At 41.5% G+C, this 21,392-nt stretch overlaps 1 protein-coding gene across 7 annotated transcripts in view; it reads left to right on the forward strand.

Annotated features, from left to right (window-relative positions):
• Positions 1 to 21,392, forward strand: part of MGAT4C (MGAT4 family member C) — a 687,109-nt gene that overhangs the window by 172,588 nt on the left and 493,129 nt on the right. For all 7 annotated transcript variants that reach the window (XM_075124304.1, XM_048835659.2, XM_075124305.1 and 4 more), the window contains one exon: positions 20,902 to 21,001. The gene's annotated coding sequence lies outside the window, so the exon portion shown is untranslated. The remainder of the gene's footprint in view (positions 1 to 20,901; positions 21,002 to 21,392) is intronic.

Consider the following 21,392-nt stretch of genomic DNA (forward strand, 5'->3'; position numbering starts at 1 on the left):
AGCATGATTTTAAAAAAGTCCTTGAACCATGTGAGTAGGCTCTTTTGTTCAGATTTATTTAGTTTTTGTCTCCTTTTCCTACCTTTCCCCAACACCATTGATTATTATAGGTTATTGTGACATCTTATGAATTTTCACATATTTTTTATAGTTGAGCTCACAAACTAAAGTAAATCTATAGGCCCAATTATCACAACAGATGGGATTTCCAGTTTCTGGGCAGCTTTGCAAATATACATCTCAAAAGAAGATTATGACCTCGTTTGAGGAACAACAACAGCTGTCCACTTTTACATGGAAACATGAATTACAAGTAATAAAGGTATTGTACAAAGCATTTCCCAACCATAAATGTTCTCCTTAACATTTGAAGAATGAAGACTTTGAGAGTTTATGAAAGAAATCATTTTCAATAAGGATAGTTCTTTTTGTGTGGGTTTAAATTGAGGATTTTCTTTCCAAAGAAGAGGTACTTTAATGGCTTAGTTTATAGTTCCGATAACACATCCTGAAGCATCACACCTCTTTGAGCCTGATTAGAGAACATCTTTACATTTTTTACACAATGAGGTCTTTTTCCTCAAACCTAAATATGATAGAAAATTTGATTTCTTAAGATAGAGATTATATCTAGACCCAACTGGTGCCTTGGAGAAGGAAAAATGTACAATTATGTGGTTGTTAGCCTTTTTGACCAAATGGTTCCTAGATTTATACAGTACTATTTGCAGTACATTTATAATTTGCAGTTAAAGACTCCTATTGAATGATATACAAAAAAGGGATCACAATAACTAATATTTATATGCATCTTTCCAAACATAGTAGAAAAGCAAATATAGAATGTTAAAGCAAAATAGAAGCTTCATTCCAATGTAAACACACTTGATACCTCCTTTGTCTAAAATCTCCATCTTCTTTGATGCATTTTGGCTTGTCCCTGACTGACAGAAAACAGAGATCTCCTAGGAAATTCTTCAATTAGTTTGAAGATATTAAAATAAAGATATATAATTAAATAAGCAACTAAAACATATGCATTTCCCTATTATATTTTCTAAGCAACATGCATATGAAATTTGTTTATTAATAATCAGTAAAGGTGCTGGCAAGTTTGTATAACTGAATTTACGAATGAATTAAACTTTATTAATACTATTTTTGCAGCAATATTTGTTTGCTCCCTGCAATAGTAATTGTCTTAGTGTAAAACCTGTTAGCATTTTCTCAGGTGATTCAGACAAATGATTAACGCAGGACATCCTTTTAGTTTTCTTTCTACCGTTGTTATCCAGCATTATAATTAGTAGCTAGCACTTTAAGATTTTTTTTTTCAGTTATTTAAACATTTAGTACATATAGGAGTCTAAAAGGAGTTAGAGGTTGCTCTGGTTTGCTGCTGCATGTTTCTCTGGCGTGTAAAGGAATATACATTCCCTTTTACAAAATCTCTGATAACAATAGATGGCTGGTTCAACCCAGGACTGCACATTTCCCCCTGTAGTTAAATCACAGGTCAGAAACATGGATTTCTGATGGAGGGACACTTCTGTTGCTGGAATATAACAGAAACATCTTAGATCAGTGTTTCTGTGCCAGGGTTGGGGACCCCCAGAGGGATCCGAAATGGCAATCAGGGGGGGTCTCGAGGTCCTGAAAATGTTCATTTCCCCTTGTCCTTCCCTTTCCCCTCACCCTTAAAGGTCAGGTATTCTCTGTCAATCTCTTGAAACACAGAAATAAAGTGTATAGGTTTGTCATTGATATATTCTTACTCTTATAGTAAATGCAAAGGCAGACATGAACATTTTTTTACGTTAAGTAAGGGGTTACAATCTCAAGAGTGAGAGACACTGTCGTAAATTATTTTTTGCATTTGAGGTTGTGAGGTTTCATAAGCAATAAAAATAATGTGACCAGTATATTCTGGGACATATGCACACAGGAATGTCCCTTACTGAATAACTTGTGGGGGAAATGTTTTTTCATAGATTCATAGATTCATAGATATTTAGGCCAGAAGGGACCATTATGATCATCTAGTCTGACCTCCTGCACAATGCAGGCCACAGAATTTCACCCACCACTCCTAAAAAAGACCTCACATCTATATCTGTGCTATTGAAGTCCTCAAATTGTAGTTTGAAGACCTCAAGGAGCAGAGAATCCTCCAGCAAGTGACCCGTGCCCCATGCTACAGAGGAAGGCGAAAAACCTCCAGGGCCTTCCAATCTGCCCTGGAGGAAAATTCCTTCCCGACCCCAAATATGGCGATCAGCTAAACCCTGAGCATATGGGCAAGATTCATCAGCCAGATACTACAGAAAATTCTTTCCCGGGTAACTTGGATCTTACCCCATCTAAAAACCCATCACAGGCCATTGGGCCTATTTACCATGAATATTTAATTACCAAAACCATGTTATCCCATCATACCATCTCCTCCATAAACTTATCGAGTTTAATCTTAAAGCAAGATAGATCTTTTGCCCCCACTACTTCCCTCGGAAGGCTATTCCAAAACTTCACTCCTCTGATGGTTAGAAACCTTCGTCTAATTTCTAATCTAAATTTCCTAGTGGCCAGTTTATATCCATTTGTTCTTGTGTCCACATTGGTACTGAGTTTAAATAATTCCTCTCCTTCTCTGGTATTTATCCCTCTGATATATTTATAGAGAGCAATCATATCTCCCCTCAACCTTCTTTTAGTTAGGCTAAACAAGCCAAGCTCCCTGAGTCTCCTTTCATAAGACAAGTTTTCCATTCCTCGGATCATCCTAGTAGCCCTTCTCTGTACCTGTTCCAGTTTGAATTCATCCTTCTTAAACATGGGAGACCAGAACTGCACACAGTATTCCAGGTGAGGTCTCACCAGTGCCTTATATAATGGTACTAAAACCTCCTTATCCCTACTGGAAATACCTCTCCTGATGCATCCCAAGATGACATTAGCTTTTTTCACAGCCATATCACATTGGCAGCTCATAGTCATCCTATGATCAACCAATACTCCAAGGTCCTTTTCCTCCTCCGTTACTTCTAGTTGATGCGTCCCTAGCTTATAACTAAAATTCTTGTTATTAATCCCTAAATGCATGACCTTACACTTCTCACTATTAAATTTCATCCTATTCCTATTACTCCAGTTTACAAGGTCATCCAGATCCTCCTGTAGGGTATCCCTGTCCTTCTCTAAATTAGCAATACCTCCCAGCTTTGTATCATCTGCAAACTTTATTAGCACATTCCCACTTTTTGTGCCCAGGTCAGTAATAAAAAGATTAAATAAGATTGGTCCCAAAACTGATCCTTGAGGAACTCCACTGGTAACCTCCCTCCAACTTGACAGTTCACCTTTCAGTAGGACCCGTTGTAGTCTCCCCTTTAACCAATTCCCTATCCACCTTTCAATTTTCCTATTGATGCCCATCTTATCCAATTTAACTAATAATTCCCCATGTGGCACAGTATCAAATGCCTTACTAAAATCTAAGTAAATTAGATCCACTGCGTTTCCTTTATCTAAAAAATCTGTTACTCTCTCAAAGAAGGAGATCAGGTTGGTTTGGCACGATCTACCTTTTGTAAAACCATGTTGTATTTTGTCCCATTTACCATTGACTTCAATGTCCTTAACTACCTTCTCCTTCAAAATTTTTTCCAAGACCTTGCATACTACAGATGTCAAACTAACAGGCCTATAATTACTTGGATCACTTTTTTTCCCTTTCTTAAAAATAGGAACTATGTTAGCAATTCTCCAATCATACGGTACAACCCCTGAGTTTACAGATTCATTAAAAATTCTTGCTAATGGGCTTGCAATTTCTTGTGCCAATTCTTTTAATATTCTTGGATGAAGATTATCTGGGCCCCCCGATTTAGTCCCATTAAGCTGTTTGAGTTTCGCTTCTACCTCAGATATGGTGATGTCTACCTCCATATCCTCATTCCCATTTATCATGCTACCATTATCCCTAAGATCCTCTTTAGTCTTATTAAAGACTGAGGCAAAGTATTTGTTTAGATATTGGGCCATGCCTAGATTATCCTTGACCTCCACTCCATCCTCAGTTTTTAGCGGTCCCACTTCTTCTTTCTTTGTTTTCTTCCTATTTATATGACTATAGAACCTTTTACTATTGGTTTTAATTCCCTTTGCAAGGTCCAACTCTACTTGACTTTTAGCCTGTCTCACTTTATCCCTACATATTCTGACCTCAATAAGGTAGCTTTCCTTACTGATCCCTCCCTTCTTCCACTCCCTATATGCTTTCTGCTTTTTCTTAATTACCTCTCTAAGATGCTTGCTCATCCAGCTTGGTCTACAACTCCTGCCTATGAATTTTTTCCCCTTTCTTGGGATGCAGGCTTCCGATAGCTTCTGCAGCTTTAATTTAAAATAATCCCAGGCCTCCTCTACCTTTAAACCCATAAATTCTTCAGTCCAATCCACTTCCCTAACTAATTTCCTTAATTTTTGAAAGTCAGCCCTTTTGAAATCAAAAACCCTAGTTGCAGATTTATTTTTGTTAATCCTTCCATTCAGTTTGAACTGAATTAGCTCATGATCACTTGAGCCAAGATTATCCCCTACAACCATTTCCTCTATGAGGTCCTCATTACTCACCAAGACCAAATCTAAAATGGCATCCCCTCTAGTCGGTTCAGCAACTACTTGCTGAAGGAATCCATCAGCTATCGCATCTAGGAAAATCTGAGCCCTATTATTATTACTAGCACTCGTCCTCCAGTCTATATCTGGGAAGTTAAAGTCTCCCATGATCACACAGTTTCCATTAGTATTTACTTTATTAAAAACATTAAAAAGGGCTCTATCCATATCCAAATTAGATCCTGGCGGTCTATAGCACACCCCAAGCACTATCCCAGGGGAGGCTCTAATAGTTTTCTTCCCCAATTTAATTGTTGCCCAGACAGACTCGGTCATATCCATTTCATCGCTTCTTATTTCTTTACATTCTATCTCATCATTGATATAGAGTGCTACTCCACCACCTTTACCTTTATTTCGATCTTTCCTAAACAGCACATACCCTTCAATACCTGTAGCCCAGTCATGACTACTATTCCACCAGGTCTCTGTTATACCTATAATATCTGGTTTCACTTCCTGCACCAGTAACTCTAGTTCCTCCATTTTATTACCTAGGCTCCTTGCATTAGTGTACAAACATCTTAATTTTTGCTGTTTGGCCTCACTCACATTCTGTACCCTATTAGGCACGGTTATTTTACTACCAGTATAACCTATTAGACTTGTATCTACACTGCCCTTCCTCCTACCTACAGCTGTATCCACTCTTACTTCATTTTCTTTCCACTCTATGCTAAATTCTGGCGTGGAGATTACCTGGACATCTCCCAACCATCTCCCCCAAATTCCTAGTTTAAAGCTCTCTTAATCAGTTGTGCCAACCTCCATCCTAGAAGTCTATTTCCTTCCCTACTCAGATGAAGTCCATCCCGAGAGAACTGTCCTCTATCCATGAATGCCTCCCAATGACCATACATCCCAAAGCCCTCCTTATAGCACCACTGCCTAAGCCATCTATTGATAGTCATAATCTTATCCCACCTTTGTTGCCCTTCTCTAGGAACAGGCAGAATCCCACTAAAGATCACCTGAGCCTCAATTTCCTTAAGCGTCCTCCCCAACCTAGCATAGTCTCCCTTAATACTTTCCAGCGAGAATCTAGCCGTATCATTTGTTCCCACATGAAGGATAATTAGGGGATTCTTTCCCGCTCCCTTTAGAATCCTTTTCAACCTCAGGTCTACATCCCGTATCTTAGCACCTGGAAGACAGCACACCCTCCTATTTTCTGGATCAGCTCTGGTTACAGGCCTATCTATTCTTCTCAGTAAAGAGTCCCCAATCACATAGACCTGCCTTTTCCTAGTGACAGTGCTATTCTCCAGTCTATCCCCTGTTCCCTCTGGCTGCAAGTTCTTTCCATTCCCATTCTCCCTTGTAATCCTTTTTAACCCATCCTGTATCCTCCTGGGGCTCATATTTGGTGTAATCTCCATTAACTCTTCCCCTTTTCCTATAGGACTAACCGCTCTTCTCTTCTTCCTTGCCCTGTCACCTTCAGTAACTACCTGCTGAGCCCCTTCGTCATTTTCCAACTCTGCAAACCTATTCTGAAGCTCTATTTCTCCTTCACTAGCCCGTCTTTTCCTCTGCCTAGTTCTTTTAGTCACATGCTTCCACTGACCACTTTCCTCACCCAGTCTCCCCTCAGAATTCCCTAGTCCTGCTTCCATCTGCAAGTCTGAGCTTTTCCCTTCAGATACCTCATGTCTTTGCTCCATAATCTGCTCAAACCCCTTCCTAAACTCTACCAGACTTTCCACCTGCATCTCTAAACCTCTGATCTTTTCCTCCATCAGCTCTATCAGACGGCATTTCATGCAGACAAAACTCTTACCAGGTGCCCCCTCCAGGATCATGTACATACCACAGCTTCCACATCCAGTCATCTTCATTGTGTCATCTGCTACATGGGTCACTCCCACTGCCACCTCTGAATCTGTCATAGCCTTTCCACCTAAATCCTGTTAATCAGGGAAACACAAACCACACCCAAACACCACCACCCACAGCAAAAACAAACCCCACACAAGCACCTCAAAACAAACTCCCCTTTCAAACTCCCACTCAAACTCCCCTGTTTACAGCTCTGTTTGCTAGCTCCTGTGCCGCTGCAGCTGTCTGTGCCGCTGCCTGACTGGCTGCTGCCTTTATAGGACCCCTAGTCAGTGAAGCCCCGCCCCCTAATCAGGGCTCAGCTTCTCTCCCAGCACAAAGCCCCTACAAGCCTCTACACATACAGATACTACCAATACAAAACCACACAAACACAAATACCTTCTCCTCCAACAGAACTCCCACTCAAACTCCCCTGTTTACAGCTCTGTTTGCTAGCTCCTGTGCCGCTGCAGCTGTCTGTGCCGCTGCCTGACTGGCTGCTGCCTTTATAGGACCCCTAGTCAGTGAAGCCCCGCCCCCTAATCAGGGCTCAGCTTCTCTCCCAGCACAAAGCCCCTACAAGCCTCTACACATACAGATACTACCAATACAAAACCACACAAACACAAATACCTTCTCCTCCAACAGAACTCCCACTCAAACTCCCCTGTTTACAGCTCTGTTTGCTAGCTCCTGTGCCGCTGCAGCTGTCTGTGCCGCTGCCTGACTGGCTGCTGCCTTTATAGGACCCCTAGTCAGTGAAGCCCCGCCCCCTAATCAGGGCTCAGCTTCTCTCCCAGCACAAAGCCCCTACAAGCCTCTACACATACAGATACTACCAATACAAAACCACACAAACACAAATACCTTCTCCTCCAACAGAACTCCCACTCAAACTCCCCTGTTTACAGCTCTGTTTGCTAGCTCCTGTGCCGCTGCAGCTGTCTGTGCCGCTGCCTGACTGGCTGCTGCCTTTATAGGACCCCTAGTCAGTGAAGCCCCGCCCCCTAATCAGGGCTCAGCTTCTCTCCCAGCACAAAGCCCCTACAAGCCTCTACACATACAGATACTACCAATACAAAACCACACAAACACAAATACCTTCTCCTCCAACAGAACTCCCACTCAAACTCCCCTGTTTACAGCTCTGTTTGCTAGCTCCTGTGCCGCTGCAGCTGTCTGTGCCGCTGCCTGACTGGCTGCTGCCTTTATAGGACCCCTAGTCAGTGAAGCCCCGCCCCCTAATCAGGGCTCAGCTTCTCTCCCAGCACAAAGCCCCTACAAGCCTCTACACATACAGATACTACCAATACAAAACCACACAAACACAAATACCTTCTCCTCCAACAGAACTCCCACTCAAACTCCCCTGTTTACAGCTCTGTTTGCTAGCTCCTGTGCCGCTGCAGCTGTCTGTGCCGCTGCCTGACTGGCTGCTGCCTTTATAGGACCCCTAGTCAGTGAAGCCCCGCCCCCTAATCAGGGCTCAGCTTCTCTCCCAGCACAAAGCCCCTACAAGCCTCTACACATACAGATACTACCAATACAAAACCACACAAACACAAATACCTTCTCCTCCAACAGAACTCCCACTCAAACTCCCCTGTTTACAGCTCTGTTTGCTAGCTCCTGTGCCGCTGCAGCTGTCTGTGCCGCTGCCTGACTGGCTGCTGCCTTTATAGGACCCCTAGTCAGTGAAGCCCCGCCCCCTAATCAGGGCTCAGCTTCTCTCCCAGCACAAAGCCCCTACAAGCCTCTACACATACAGATACTACCAATACAAAACCACACAAACACAAATACCTTCTCCTCCAACAGAACTCCCACTCAAACTCCCCTGTTTACAGCTCTGTTTGCTAGCTCCTGTGCCGCTGCAGCTGTCTGTGCCGCTGCCTGACTGGCTGCTGCCTTTATAGGACCCCTAGTCAGTGAAGCCCCGCCCCCTAATCAGGGCTCAGCTTCTCTCCCAGCACAAAGCCCCTACAAGCCTCTACACATACAGATACTACCAATACAAAACCACACAAACACAAATACCTTCTCCTCCAACAGAACTCCCACTCAAACTCCCCTGTTTACAGCTCTGTTTGCTAGCTCCTGTGCCGCTGCAGCTGTCTGTGCCGCTGCCTGACTGGCTGCTGCCTTTATAGGACCCCTAGTCAGTGAAGCCCCGCCCCCTAATCAGGGCTCAGCTTCTCTCCCAGCACAAAGCCCCTACAAGCCTCTACACATACAGATACTACCAATACAAAACCACACAAACACAAATACCTTCTCCTCCAACAGAACTCCCACTCAAACTCCCCTGTTTACAGCTCTGTTTGCTAGCTCCTGTGCCGCTGCAGCTGTCTGTGCCGCTGCCTGACTGGCTGCTGCCTTTATAGGACCCCTAGTCAGTGAAGCCCCGCCCCCTAATCAGGGCTCAGCTTCTCTCCCAGCACAAAGCCCCTACAAGCCTCTACACATACAGATACTACCAATACAAAACCACACAAACACAAATACCTTCTCCTCCAACAGAACTCCCACTCAAACTCCCCTGTTTACAGCTCTGTTTGCTAGCTCCTGTGCCGCTGCAGCTGTCTGTGCCGCTGCCTGACTGGCTGCTGCCTTTATAGGACCCCTAGTCAGTGAAGCCCCGCCCCCTAATCAGGGCTCAGCTTCTCTCCCAGCACAAAGCCCCTACAAGCCTCTACACATACAGATACTACCAATACAAAACCACACAAACACAAATACCTTCTCCTCCAACAGAACTCCCACTCAAACTCCCCTGTTTACAGCTCTGTTTGCTAGCTCCTGTGCCGCTGCAGCTGTCTGTGTCTGTCTTTTCCCCTTACTTAGAAAATTATATAAAACAATTGATGACTATGAGACCATAGGCAGCCATTATATGCAATTTTGGGGCTCCATTTTCACTTGTACTTTAACCGTGATAACCAAATCATTCTCCAACACTTTGGCTACAGTTCAGGTTAACATAAAGTATTTTTGGTTTACCAGGTCAGGGTGGGCGGGGCCAAACTTTGTTGAAGCAGCTTTCAAATGAACAGGGGTTAACTAATTTTAAAACATATTTTAGAAAGGTGCATGCTGAAAGAGGTTGTAACACTGTTTGGCCTCATCCATGCTGGCCAGGCAAATCATGATAAAATGATTTTCATCTGAACTGTGGTTCTGGTTAAAACTGTTTTAAAAATTGGAATTTTACCTTTCTGGTATCTGGAATTCAACTGTTGGTAACCGATTACATAAACATATACACACACATAGAATGACTTTTTTTTATTAAAGCTAATGTTAAAATATATAATACACAGGTTAAGGAAAGACTGTACATCTGGATATAGTGCTTAAATTATCCAAAGTACAAAGGTTGGTTTAAAATTAATACAATATATATAGTACATAATCAGCTATAACCCAAATAAGATTAATAAATGTAATGATACAATTTAGATATTAGCATCCGAGTATTTGGGTACATTACTCATCAAAAGTTATATAGATAGTTGGTTGTAGAAAGCAAATATAGGAATAAGTGTAGATTGTCCCTCAGTAATTGAGCATTTAGGATAGGTTGTCCCTTAGTAGATATAATCCATCAGAGCAGTATTTCAGTTACTTTCTAATTTTGCTTCTCACTGGCACTCCAGCTCATCTCTCCTGGTATTGCCGATATCCAGTGATGTGTTCTAGGTAGATGGACACCATTGGGTGGTCAAGGGACAACACCGTGAGTTGCCGTAGCAGACAGGTGTAGTGTTGACCAATTCTGCATTCTTACAATACTCACTCATCCGGTTGAGTTGGCTGTCCATTCCAGGGATGGAGGAGTTCACAGAAAACTTCCCCATGGGTGGCGGGGTGGCTCTCACCAGGTGATCTTGGATGGCATTGTGATGCAGCTGCCAGGCTCTGGAATGGGACTTGCAGCTACACAAAATGTGGGGTAGCATCTCGTTGGCATAGCTGTACTTCCTGCATCGCTTGTCCCGATTCCCATGGTGGATGGCTCCATTAAGCTGGATGCAGTTGAGCTGGACCCTGTGGATGAACCTCCAGTCAGCAAATCAAGTGAAGCAGCCCCTGGGGAGGAAGTGGTTGCTGGTATCTCACTTGCATTTCACCTCAAAGCTGCCCTGGTCCAGCTTCTGTTTCAGGTTTTCCACTTACTGGCAGCGGATGGCATCCTTCAGAGTCCTTTCCAGCATGGTTCTAGCTCTTGGAGTGATGATTGTGTGCTCTGTATTCTTCACCCATGGCACCAGGATTCCCAGTGTTCCTGACATTTCTCATACCACATCCAGTCGCAGCCAATGTGCTTCTCCAGTCGTCACATAGCATTGTGGGCACGAGTCCAGAATAAAGAAAAGTCTCCCCCTCTCTTCAAAATTCGCCTTCCAGTGAGCCTCTCAGCAACATCTTGGTTGGAGGGGGTCTTGGCAATTCACTTTCTGATGGCATCCTGCATCTTGTGATGTTATTGACACGAACTGGGACCATATAGATCATTGTTGCAACCAAGGACCTGTAGTGGCACCAAATCTTGTATAAAGGGTGTCAAATTAAGTGTCTAAGACAATGTTATGGTTTGCTGGTTATGGTTATGCTATCTGTATATGTGTATCATTTTTGTAGTTGAAGTTATGAATATGGCTCTATACTGTCTGTATTTCAAACTTATGCTATGCTTCTGGGTGACACCCCAGACAAGTTGGTGTCAATTCTGCCTAGCCTGCTTGATGGCCCATTAAGGACCATCAGCTATACAATTGACCCATTGAGACAAGGCAGACACACCTTGCGACTCAGCAAGATATGCAGGGACATGCCTATGGACAGAACTGTGAGGTTTTTTCCAGGCCATGTGATGGACAGCTTGTCTTTGGGACAAAGAAAGAAAGGCCACATGGCAAGAGAATATAAAAAGCTGCTGCAGCTCCTCCATTTTGTCTTCAATCCTGCTTCATACCTCTGGAGGGACTTTGCTACAAATGAAAGCTACAAACTGATGACCCATCCCAGCTGTGGATGTACTCCAGAGACTTGATTAAAACCTGCAGCTTATTCTATCACTGCTAAAAGCCTGAATCAAGAACTTTGCTATTACTGTATGTAATTGATTCCATTTAACCAATTTTTGCTCTCATCTATATCTTTTTTTCCTTTTATGAATAAACCTTTAGATTTTAGATTCTAAAGGATTGGCAACTGCGTGATTTGTTGGTAAGATCTGATTTGTATATTGACCTGGGTCTAAGGCTTGGTCCTTTGGGATTGAGAGAACCTTTTTTCTTTTACTGGGGTATTGGTTTTCATAACCATTTGTCCCCATAATGAGTGGCACTGGTGGTGATACTGGAAAACTGGAGTGTCTAAGGGAATTGCTTGTATGACTTGTAGTTAGCCAGTGGGGTAAACCAAAGTCTTCTCTGTTTGGCTTGTTTGGTTTGCCTTAGTGTGCATAGAAACCCCAGCCTTGGGCTGTAACTGCCTTGCTTTAAGCAATTTGTCCTGAATTGTCACTCTCAGTTGGGTCCCACCAGAACCTGCGCTGTTACAGCACTCTCCACGATGTTCCTTACTATGACATCCAGGCATGTCGGAAGGTGTGAGTGATCACCTCAACATCGCACAGATTACCCATTTGAGGAACGTTGGTGCCGACCTTCCTGTGTGAGATGTACACCAGTTGATTGCTGGCTCTCTGAGGAAGAAACATCCACTTCTTCACTATCTGCCTGATGGTGTTGTCTGCCTTGTTAAGAGGTACCTTTGCCACAGCAGATCCCCTCAGGACAAATGAAATACAGTGGATGAGGAAGGTGTTCAAGGTGTTGATCTTCTGCCATGGTGACAGTAAGGAGGAGTCGATCCTAGGATCTCCACGATGGTATCCTCAGATGTCTTCTGGATGCAGAAATCCGAGGGCATGCCAAGATGTTGGTATGCTTTCCCATCTTCGAGGAAGATCATGGGTTCACGCTGATCTAAAATGGCATTGCCTGGACCAAGTCCCTTCTACTGCCATCGATATGCAGGGATGCACACTTCCTGGCATTGAAGCAGAGTCCCACCCAGTTGGCAACCTGGCTTGGGACATCAAGCATTTGTTGGAGACTCTCAGGGTTGTCTCCAATAAGGACCAGACCATCTGTATAGGCTAGGATATTCACTCTGTTCCCATACAGGTCAAAACCTCCTAGATTGTTGGAGATTGCTCGAAAAAGCGGCTCCATGGCTAAGTTGAAAACGATGGGGCTGAGGGGACAGCCTTGCTTCACACTGCTACAGATAGGAATTTCAGGCATCTCTCTTTCCATGGAGCGGATAGTAGTGGTGCAACCTTCATAAAGTTCCCGGACCAGTTGGAGAAAGTTTTCAGACATCCCAAACTCTTGCAGTGTGGCAAAAATGTGTTGGTGAGGCATTGATCCAAAAGCATTAGTAGGTCAAGCCACGCTATGGCACATGACCAGGAGGGCATGGAGGCAGTGTGGATGGCAGTTTGAAGGACAAAGTTGTGTTCATAGCAGCCTTCACATGATATGAAGCCTTTCTGGGCGGAGCTGATGGCTCCTCCGTTCATCGACCAGTCTGTGATCCTAGCTGAGACGCAAGTGGCATACAATTTGTGTATGGTGGAACAGAGAGGGATGGGTCTCCAGTTGCTGGTGTTGTCTCAATCGCCTTTCACGTAGACAAGCACCCTTATAGACTTCTTCCAGGAGCTGGTAGTACAGCAGAACTTTTTGCATTTCTTTGAAAATGGCAGTTAATACCAGGCAACCAAGGTGTTGTTTTTTCAGGAAGTTATAGTGAATGCCATCTTTTCCTGGGGCTGTGTTTTTGGTCTTTGTAAGTCTGGTCATTACTTCCCATGTTGTAAAGTCTTGTTCCAGGTCCCCTGCATAGTCAACCCAGGTAAAGGATGAAGGCACCCTGGACGCTGCATGTCATTCTGAGCTACATAGTCAAACACACCATTGAAGTACAAGAACAGTCTCTTGGACTGGTGTTCACAATAAGATGAGGGCCTGTTGAGGATCTCTCTCATAGCTCTTAGGGCGGTTTGACTTGTAGAGCTGCTAGATTCTGGAGGCTGCTGCTGGATCATAGCAGTGACGTTCTTCTCCTTGCTTCCCTCATGTTGTTCTTGTTATGGCTCAACATAGGAGTTCTGTGAGCAGTCGGTGTATTCTCCTGAGTTTCCTTCCTCCCAGATACGATTTATGCAGACAGCTCTTTAGAGAGTCTGTCTATAAGGAGGTCAAAGTCATCAAAGGAGGCTGTCCTCACCAACTCCTCTATCCAAGCAGCTTGCCATGTTGTGGCTGCCCTCATCGAAGACTGCTGCTCCTCTGGCTGCTCAGTCTCTGCAGGCTCAGACTGGAAAACTGGTGTGGGATTAGCCTGTTGCCTCTTTTCCTGCTGGTGTGGAGAACTCCATTCAGCCAGGTTTTGGAAGGGAACACATTCTGTTGGAATGGATTCACATTCTGTTTGGAAGGGATTCACATTTCTGCAGAACTTTATAGGTACAAGAGATACCTTCCAGTGCTTAGAGACTTGTAAGAGGAATCTGCATCCTCTCCACTCCCATGAAATGGCAATAAAATGTGGATAGAATACTGAATGTAAAATGCATTTTATGAAATACAAATAATAGCACATTCTGGTATCTCTATTTGAAAGATATTTGTCAGAGGACTTGGACCACAACTAACTTCCATGGCCTCTTCCCTTTTACTTATTACAATTTTTCCTTGTAATGCCTGAAATAATTTTGTTACATTAGTATTTGTGACCCACGGACCTTTTGATGCCAACTGGCAGAGGGCATAAGGAGTGCACGAGGGTTACAGAAATCTCCTTGGTCTGGTATTTACATTCTAGTTCATCAAAAGAGTGTCACGTGACCTCTTTCTAATACAAGCATATGCTCATTGCTCATCAATATCATTGCAAAACACATGTATGGATGTTGTATAAGGAAATTCTATATATATATATATATATATATATATATACATTGAAAATTGTGTTCTTAACGTCTGTGTCTAGGGATTTGTCACCAGGAAAGGTGGGGGAAAAAAAGGGTTTTCTGTCATGCAGGAAATGTTTATCTATTTGTCTGTTTATATGTAAAATGAGCATTCACAATGGCCCTCCGCTCACCAGTCTGAACCAAATGCTAATGAAGGATTGTGCAAACTTCAAAGAGATAAAAATAACAGGAAGAGGTAAACAGTGGGGTGGGATCCCTATCTTGAGGTGCACATCAACGGTTTGTTTTTGGTATATATGGGGGGCAAGAGGGCACCTAGCATCCTTCAGCTGGGAAATAAACGGACAGTGAGTTTTCTTCATGAAAAAGGTTTATCCAGCAGGCTTGGTTGAAAATGCTTGAGAGAACTTTGGGTGAGATGATCTTCTTTAAACGGGAGGATAACTTGTTGGTTAAGTTTAGTCTCTGTAAAGCACATTATGACTTTATTTTATATGTAACTTTGAGTTTCCGACATTTTTACTCATTATCACTTAAATCTCTGTTCCTGGATGATAAACTTGTTCTTGTTTTCACTAGAAATGTATCTTAGAGCTGTGTGTTTAGCAGAGCTATGTTCTAGGGTATAACTAATATGCTGTGGTGTACTGTTCCTTTGGGAACAGCAGTCCTGGTAATTCTGTGACTGTTCAGTGGATAAAGGGCTGGACACTTTGAGGAATGGTCAGAGGACATGGTGGGTTGATGTGTGACTATTTCTGGCCTGCACAGAGAGAATGAGGTCTGCAGAGACCTGGAAGGCAGTGCTTGTGTTACCAGACAGTGCAGAGTTTAGGGAGCTGATCCACAGCAGGCACAGACAAGACTTCCTCATATTAATGGTGGGGTGATGGTGAGGTGCCTCACAACCCAGATACCCCAGGGAGTGTCAGAATATTCAAAAAGAAAAGAAGAAAAAAGCAAAGTAACAAAAATCTTGAGTCCTCATGCAAACCCTTGGGACATCAAAATAAGTAAGAGGAGATTTAAGAGGGTAGAACACAATACTGTGGATTTTAATAAATGTATCACCAAGCACTTGCTATTGGAGCCAAAATGTATATTGTTATGGCTGGGTTGCTAATAGCTGTTAAATTGATAGTCATGTAACCTGCCCAAGTGTGCGTTCTGTGTCTTTGTCCCCCTCTAATGAGACACACTTGGGCAGTGTGTTTAGTCACTTAAAAGAAGAAAAGTTCCCTTCTTATGACCAACCCCCGCCCCACAAAAATAGTCTACAAATATTTGATCATGATATCTATTTAAGTGTGAACATATCAAAATTGTCTTCCACTGTGAGCCCTGTGTGACTTACTGGGTGAAATTCTAGCCCCACTTAAGCAAATGAAAGTTTTGCCATTCAGTAGAGATAGGATTTTGTCCACTGTTCTTATGTAGAATCATTTCTGAGACTGATGAATTTAATTTCCTTACTTCTTGATGTTTGTTTGTTTGTTTGTTTTTTTTTTACTTAGCTTTGTTATATATCTTGTTGCCATTTCTGCAGTGTAGTGTCATAGTGACAGATTCTTATTTCTCCAACAAGGATCTTGAACACTAATTTTATTGTGGTCACTAGTACTTTGTGGCTCAACATAATTATTTTTTTGAACTGGGTACTGCTTAACACTAAATCAAAAAACCCTTCTCCTACTCTGTTTGCAAATTGCTTATGTGAATTCTATACATTTACTTATAAAATAGCTATATTTTTCCATGTCCTCTCTTCTTTCCCCTTACTACTTTCTTCAGTTACTTTCTGCAAGTAGTAGTAATAAAATTATTGGGGATAATAACTATTAGGGATGCTTAATCTTTAAAACTATCCTGAATTCTTGGAACTGCACCTTTTTCCCCCTTCCCATTGAAAGAATATGTGATTATAGAGTATGATTTATAATAGAATATAGCTATTTACATTTGTTAAGTGAATATTTATGAACTGGCTTTTCAAACTCAGAAAATGTTTACTACAGTACCTTTGGTTCAGAATGAATAGCTGTGCCATAGGACAGCACATTTCTGAACCAGGTGGTTGGCAATCATGTATAGTGGTCTCCAAATGGGTGCAGGTTCAATGAAAAAAGATGTATTTCTGCAGTAATGTAAACATTATTGTGAGCAATCCCTGTTCTTATTTGACTCTGGTTTTCAGTTCTGAATACCAGTTAATAGGTAACTAATATGCCATTCTAATATGATTATTCAGTACCAAATGCTGGAACTTCCCAGGATAAGAGGAAGAGGGCTGATACTACTGAATTCAGTGATGGTAGCAGTAGAAGAAGTGTTCTTTCTACTGGGAATCTAAAACTGTGTGAAAAGATGTTACTAGTACCTTGAACAGACTAACTCAGAATTAGGCTCTCAAACAGTAATTAAAGTTCAAGAACCCCATTGTTATAATCATTTAAAAGGTGTGGGGGTGGGGATGGTGGAGGGGTTTACAGGACTTATCTACCTACTGGATAGTTCTCTCCCCATGGTCTTCTGGGACTCCTAAGTAGGCATGTCTCTATTATATTTTGGAAGATGCCAAATGAAGCCACTGCCACCTCATTAACCCATTATAGTTTTTGAGACAGGACGAGGACCTAACATTTCCCTCTCACACCCAACTAGAAGAGAGGTGTATATAGAGCAGCAGGTGGAGTAGAACCTCATTAAACACATTTAATTAAAAATAAACACAGTTGTATTTTCCTAGCAACTGTACAGTAAGCTTTTGGGGGATGCTACTGCCCCTTATATGTAGTCGATCAGTAGTTTGCAGTCCTGATAGAGATCAGCGGGAGTAGGAGGGGGTCAAGCTTCTTCCTGATTTTTCTCTCTTCTCTATATAAATTTACAAGGCATTATTTGTTTACATTCTGCATTTGGGGGCCAATCTGAATTCAGGTTTTATATTACAGTCCTGTTCCCCACTTAGAAATCTGCCAGCCCCCTACAGTTGTATTTTGCTTTAGATCTCTCTTTTATATTTTGCCCAACTTCTGGAATTTCATTCTTCTGTGGATGTAATTTAGTACTTTTGTTGTTTGAAAGGTATATTAGTCCCTTTTTATTTTATTTCATTTGCAACTCTGGAGACTTTTCTCTCCACTGGATATACAGATATACTGGAAGAGGCTCCTGAAAGATTTAGTGAGTTACACTTCTGATTTAGTTTACCCCTTCTCTGAATGCTTCTCTGTTACCCCTGTCCAATAGTTCTGAGGCTCATAACATTATTTCTGAATACATCTGGCTGGGAATTTTCCATCAAAATGTTTTTTTTTTATTTCAGTGAAAAAACAGTTTCTGCAAAATTGAAAATTTGGGAAATTTCAGTTTTACCAAAATATTTTGATTTTTTTTCCAGTGAGAAAATAAAATGTGGTATTTCATTTCAGGTGGAGTCAACCTGAATTAACACATTTCTGTTTGTAGAACTAAATCAAAATGTTTTGGTTTTGGCCAGTATATTAATCTGTGTCTGCCTGAGCTGCTGTAGGACCTCATGGCAGTTGCAGTTCAGGACCCTCATGTCCTCATTCTCTTGTATGGATAGGGCTCCCAGTTGGACTGTATTTCCAATAATGCACCCTCATGGTTTGACCAGAAGGAAAATCCATGAGAGATGTAGACCATCCACTGAATCTGGCCCATGGTGGAGAATAGGGGCACGAGGCCCTGTGGCAGCTCTGATAGAACCAGTTCAATATAGAACTGAGCCACAACAAAATGTTTTGACATTTCAGAAAAATTTCAAGTCAGAACTCTGAGAAATTTTGATTTTGGGGCTTTTAATTATAAATTGGGATAAAAACAAATGTCAAAATATGGAATTTCCCATGGGATAAAAATACTGTTTGTTTGTTTGTTTTTTTTCCTACTAGCTCTAATTCTAAAGTGTAAATCGTCTCAAAATAAGAACATTTTGACAAAATGGCCATTTTCCACTGGAAAAAAAAATTTAAGAGAAAACTTTCAACCAACCATACCCATAATCACCCACATCTTAAATTGTACAAATTGAACACTGTGCTGTACTATCAATATACTAAATATAATATTGGGGAAACATGTATTTTGTTTTAGCATTCTCTCACACCAGTAGGCCAGTAGTGTCCCTACCCAGCCCACATCTTGTAGAGTCAAAAATTAGCCTAGTCTGAGCTCTGGTATACAAATGAATTCTTCTCGTAGTATCTATCTTTTGCTGAACCTAGCTTACTTTTTCAGAGGGATAATCAGAGTAGCATTTGAGCCAAAATTGTCCAATGAGTCTTCAGAAGTTAATTAGCAGCTCCTTATTCCAGACTCTCATTTACTTCTGGGAAACACAAATGGTGTTTTGTCAGCAAAGGAAGAACATTTATATCTCCATATTAAAAAGTGTGTGTGTGAGAGAGAGGGAGAGAGAGAGAAAACAGGGCTTATAATGGTGACTCATTGCAACCTCAACAATGCCTATTACAATATATATTTTATATTTTATGCCAAAAGAGACATAAAATATTTCACATTATGCTTTTGCATTAAAAATGTCCTGCTTTGCTTTAATAGTTACATTACTACATTACTTGTAGAACTGAGTGAGAACTGATTTCCTGAGAAATTCTGCAATATCAGTGTGAAATGAAAACAAAAAATAATGGAATTTCCCACAAAATGAAATTCAGAAAAAATACTTGGTTTTTTGTTGCTGTTTGAAACATTTTGTTACATTTTTACCTTTGACATTATTATAAAATTTTTAAAATGTGAAAAAAAGTTGTTTTGAAATGGCAAATTGAAACATATTGCAAAAGTTTAAACAGAATATTTCAAACCTATCAAACATTCAAATCTGGGGGTTTTTTTTCCAATTTCTTTTAAATTGACATGTTTCCATGAAATGTTTTTCAACAAACTGTCATTTTTCGGGTGGAGAAATCAGAATTGTTCTGACCACCTCTAACTAATGCTCAATCGACTGTTATCATGCATAAAGTTAGGATAGAGCCCTAAAATGCTTCACCATAGAACTGCGGAGGACAGAGGGAGGTAACATGTGCAAGTATGATGTGTTCTTCCTTCTTTGAGGTGGGCCTGAAGACTCTAATTACTTTTGTCTACCATTTTACTGCTTCTCCTATTCTATGGCATAATAATCCACATGCATACAAATCCCATTTTTTAATTATGGAGTGGCGGTAATCGCTCCATAGTTACAGATTGTAAATTCTGATTTTCAATTCTGCAATTTCGTCCCAAAAGCATATGCTTTCCATTTTAACTTCTTGAAAGATTTTACTTAGAAATTATTACCTTATAACGTAATAAGCAAGCAATTTTCTGATAGAGCCAAAGAAGACAGTTTACTTGACTAGGTTTTGCCAACACATACGGTCAGGGTTCCCTCCCCACTCTGAACTTTAGGGTACAGATGTGGGGAGCCACATGAAAGACCCCCTAAGCTTATTTCTACCAGTTTAGGTTAAAACTTCCCCAAGGCAAAAATTCTCCCTTGTACCTTGGATTAGAAAAATGCTGCCACCACCAAGTGATTTAACAAAGAATCAGGGAAAGGACCACTTGGAGTCCTATTCCCTCCAAATATCTCCCCAAGCCCTACACCCCCCTTTCCTGGGGAGGCTTGAGAATAAACAAGATGAGCACAGACCAGTGCTGGTGTTTTTAGGACACTAAAAAAATACCAATCAGATTCTTAAAAAAAACAGAACTTTATTAGAAAGAAAAAAGGTAAAAGAAGCACTTCTGTGAAATTAGAATGGGAGATAATCTCACAGGGCAATTAGATTCAAAACACAGAGAATTTCCATCTAGGAAAAACCTTAAAATTACAAAAAGAAAAACCAGGAATACACCTTCCTCTCAACACAGAGAAAATCACAAGCCAAAACAAAAGATAATATAATGCATTTCCTTGCTAAATACTTACTAAGGAGTTGGAGTGCTTGCTTTCTTGTTCTGCCTCCGGCAAAAGTGACACGGAACAGACAAGGCCTTCCCCCACTCCACCCCAATTTGAAAGTATCTTATCCCCTGATTGGTCCTTTTGGTCAGGTGCCAGCCAGCTTACTTTAGCTTCTTAACCCTTTACAGGTAAGAGGTTTTTGTATCTCTGGCCAGGAGGGATTTTATAGTACTCTATACAGACATGTGGTTACCCTTCCCTTTATTTTTATGACACATACTGATCACCATCTTTCTATTATGTATGGGTCAGCCAAATGGCTCTATTTTCTTCTGCAATGTCATAGAGCTTAATATAGTAGCACATAAGGGGACCTTACAGTACTGCACTTACTCTGCAGTTACTGGGGTTTGTTGAAAGCTTCATATGGTTTTTCATTTTTTCTCTCCAGACTTTGGCTAGCACAGCAGCTGCATCTTGGGTTTCAGCCTGCAACCTCAACATGACATTCCAGGCCTGCCAAAGACTGTTGGGATCTGCAAGATAAAAAGGTACTTGAGATCATTCAGTTTCTAGTATTAAAGTAGAGAAGAACTTGTAGAAGGGGGGTAGGGAGAGGTGGAGAGGTTTGGCAACAAAACCTGTTTTATGCCTTTATCAAATACTGTGTGTGTGTGTGTATACACAGTATCAGAAGAATCTATTTTAAGTTCATTTTAACCCACTCACCTTTTAAAATACAGCTAAGTTTAATATTTATGTATGTGTACCTACACAGCACATTATAGCTCCAATCCAGGAGTTTAAAAAGGTTACTTTCCTCTGAGGTATGTGCAGAGATAGAGGGCTCCTGCATGGAGAGAGCCCGGAAACAACCAAATTCAAGAAGAAGATTTTGCTGAGGTTTATACTTGTGTTGATTTTAAGTTAGAAAAAAAGCAA

The sequence above is a fragment of the Caretta caretta genome, chromosome 1 (genome assembly GCF_965140235.1).
Source record: "Caretta caretta isolate rCarCar2 chromosome 1, rCarCar1.hap1, whole genome shotgun sequence".
Lineage (NCBI taxonomy): Eukaryota > Metazoa > Chordata > Testudines > Cheloniidae > Caretta > Caretta caretta.